This window comes from Apteryx mantelli, unplaced genomic scaffold (genome assembly GCF_036417845.1).
Source record: "Apteryx mantelli isolate bAptMan1 unplaced genomic scaffold, bAptMan1.hap1 HAP1_SCAFFOLD_48, whole genome shotgun sequence".
In the NCBI taxonomy this organism is placed as follows: Eukaryota; Metazoa; Chordata; class Aves; order Apterygiformes; family Apterygidae; genus Apteryx; species Apteryx mantelli.
Window position 1 is genome coordinate 686,517 of NW_027118783.1, and position 3,622 is coordinate 690,138.

A 3,622-nucleotide genomic window follows, 5' to 3' on the forward strand; every position below is an offset into this window, starting at 1 on the left:
TTCCTTCAATGGAAGAAGCAAATTCCTGAATGAACTGTCCCACCACTGCACCTGGACTTTTCCCTGGTGTGAATAAGGTGAACAGTCTGGAGGCCATGCCATCAGAGCAAAGCAAACGCCTAAGATATTGGTGTAGAGGTAGCAGTGGACAAACAGTGAGGTTCTGTTATTTCTGTGCTGTAACCAGAGGTGTGGCTCTCACACAGTCAAACTGTAGCTATCTATCCAGAAATATCAGAGCCATTAGTGCCTCAGTGAGATTGGGGAGGATTTCTCACAATAAGATGTCTAAGATAGCTAAGTTAAAAGCACTGCTTGTGATTCCAAAGTCTCTTCACTGAAGATGCCTTGGTGGGATTCTTTGCCAACTTAAAGGGGATAGGAGTCATCCAACTAAATAACTTCAAACCTTCCATGCTAGGCATTTAAGACTAAACTCATCCATCTTGTGTTTCTGTACTATTGGGAGTGAGTGATTTAAACAATAAAAAAAGTCTCTCAGAATGAAAATCTCTTATTTTTATTTAAAATGAATAAACAAATACTGCTTTTGATTCTCATTCCAAAACAAAATATTTGTCTTGCAAATCGTGAATGAAAATGAATCCATGAAAATTACAAAATGACAATACCATGACAAGGATTAGAGAAAAGGAATTTTTTGTTTGCTTTTGTTTGGTGAAGGGGTTGGAGAGAACTTAAGGTCTAATCCATGGGGCTGCAGAGGACAGACTTCACTGATCAAAAGTCCCTCACTTGCACAAATTATAACACATTACCCAGCATGTGGTTTAGTGCATCTGGCATTTTCTATTAAACAGATGAGCCTCCTATGCTCAGTATACTTCCTCTGAAGTACTGTGGACAACTAGCGTAAGAGGAGATGATATAATCCTCTAGACTATCACAGGAGGGCGGGCAATGCACTCAGCTTAGGGCATTTAAGTTACAAATGTGGACAAACTAATTCCACTGCGTGAGGCTGTTCTATTAGTTGAAGTATTGACTCTGACAGCATTGTGTCATAAGGACTGGGCATTTATTTCATTAAGCTTGACCTGTGGACAATTGCATTGTTACTCAACAATTAAATTACTGACCAATATTCTGGATTTTGTTGCAGCTTAAAAGAGAGCTGATGTTAGATGGGTAATATAGACTTTATTTTGTCTCTGTTCTTGTCCTTACCAGGAGGTTAATGGGGAGAAGTAAGTGCCACTTAGCAGAGAAATAAAGCTATTGTTGCTCTCCTTTTCATTTGTTCCACCTGTTTTCTGTCTCTTTCTAAAGGCAAGAAGGTTCAACAAAGCTCTGCCACCAAAATAAACAGGCAAACCAGATTGTGTGACAAGGAGAAGCTGCATCCAAACTGGAGGAAGGTGAACCATCTTGAGAATTTGGTGTGCCAAGGAAGGAGGAACTCCTCAGCTTGTTGCTTTCTGTCTCAGTTTCCACTCTTAGAAAACACCATCACCAGGGTATTCACCAGGGTTTGTAAAGTGCTTTTAGACCATTTGAAAGGCATCCTTATATAAGGTTTAGCTCGTATCATGGTGATATGGTTCAGGAGAGAAACTGGTGTGATTTCATGAAACTTCACACTGCCAAGAAAGAAAGGTGTAATTTCAGCAAACGAATCCTAATCATTTGTTCCGTCCCCCTCCCTTTTCCCTCCACTTACAAAATCCCTCCTCAGAAGGAAAAACATTTTCTGGAGATTATCACACTTCTCTTCAAGCCCACCTTGAGAGCCTTCTTCATCTGCTCGTTCCTCTGGCTGAAAATAAAGGGGCTCATCAGAGGAGTTACCATTGTGTTGAGCAGGGCCACCATTTTGTAATAGGAAGTGTGGTGACTTGAAGGCAGCACATACTGGAAGATGCAGCTGCCGTAGCCCAAGATGACAATGGTGAAGTGAGAGGAGCAGGTGGAGAATGCCTTGTTCCTCGATGAAGCTGAGGGCAACCTAAGGATGGTGTTAATGATGTATAAGCAGGACATTGCTGTCATGACCAGTGAGCCAAGGAGGATGATGGAAAAGGTCATGAAATTTATCAGCTCCACAGTCTGTGTTTCTGCACAGGACAACTTGATCAAAAGCATACCTTCACAGAAGAAGTGGTCAATACGATTGGCATTGCAGAAGGGCAACCTGACAACTAGGACAGTGGGGACAACGGTGACCAGGAAGCCTGCAGTCCATGACCCCAACAGGAGCTGAACACAAAGCTGACTGTTCATGAGCATGGGGTACTGAAGAGGGTAGCATATGGCCACATAATGGTCGTAGGACATAACAGCGAAAAGGACAAACTCAGTGCTGCCCAAGAGGAAGTAGAAGTAGGACTGAATTATGCAAGCTGGGTAGGAGATGGTTTTGTTGCCCATCAACAAGCTTGCTACTGTTTTGGGTATGATGCACGTAGTGATGAAGATCTCCAAAGAGGAGAGGTTGCAGAGGAAAAAGTACATGGGTCTGTGGAGGTCTCGGTCAGAAAGAAAGAAGGCGATGATCAGCAGGTTTCCAACTAAGATCACCAGGTAGGAAGCCAGGAGAATGATTGCTATTAGGTACTCCTGATGGTGGAGGGAGGGGAAGCCCAAGAGAAGGAACTCTGTGACAGTCATATGGTTCAACATATCTGCAACAACTGAGCTGCAGTGAGTAATAGAAGATGGTCAGTGGAGGAAACAATTCCTCAGAAGGTTAGAGGGAGCAGAGAAGGTAGAGAAATGTAGTGTAATGAAAGAGATACGTGCGGTTACTCACAAAAAGTCTAAGGAAAACAGAGAAGAGAGGAGAGGCACGGAGAAACAACATAGAGTAAGGAGACACCATTTCAAACAGTAACAACAAACTTAGTTTCTAGGTTAGAGTAGGAATTCACTATTAACAACATGTAAGTTTTTGCATTTGAGCTCCTTACTCAAGTGTCCTTTTATAGCCAATGGAGAAAAAGATAGACATTTCTCAGTCATTCTTTCTCTAGTCTATCTTAAATCTGTATTTTAGGATGAGATAAAATGCATCCTGGAGAAAGATAAAGGCATCTCTTTAAAGCGACATTAACTTTTTGTTTAGGTAAGGAATGGAGAGAAAGCAGAAAGAGGATGGTGATAAAGGAGGAGGCCACTGGGAAATAAAGGCAATAGGAGGGACAAAGCCAAAAAGAGGGAAGACATATATTCTATGATTAAAACTGTGGTCTTTCCCTCCAAGCTTGAACTATTCCATATAGAGCAGAAATCTTTGTAACCAGATTTTTCTTCTTGCTGAGAAATGGTTTTGATAAAACATGCTGGCCATCAGAAGGAAAAATAAAAAAGTAATACAAGTAATACAAAGGAGAGAGAAGGAAAAAAAAGAAAATCCTAGGAGATGAAAAGATAAGTAGGGAACTTCATCAGTTGGGGATAAAAAAAATAAGCGCCCTATCTTGTAAAACAAATAAACAAACAAACAGAAACCCAAAAGACTTTTTTTTTTTTTTCTGTGAACACTGGAAAAAACGAAGCTTGATTTGATGTGGAGTTGGTCCTGAATTCATTACCCGAGCTCTTGAAGATGTTGAATTCTCTATGCAGTCCTCTCAGGACAGTCTACCCCTATGTAGACCATCTC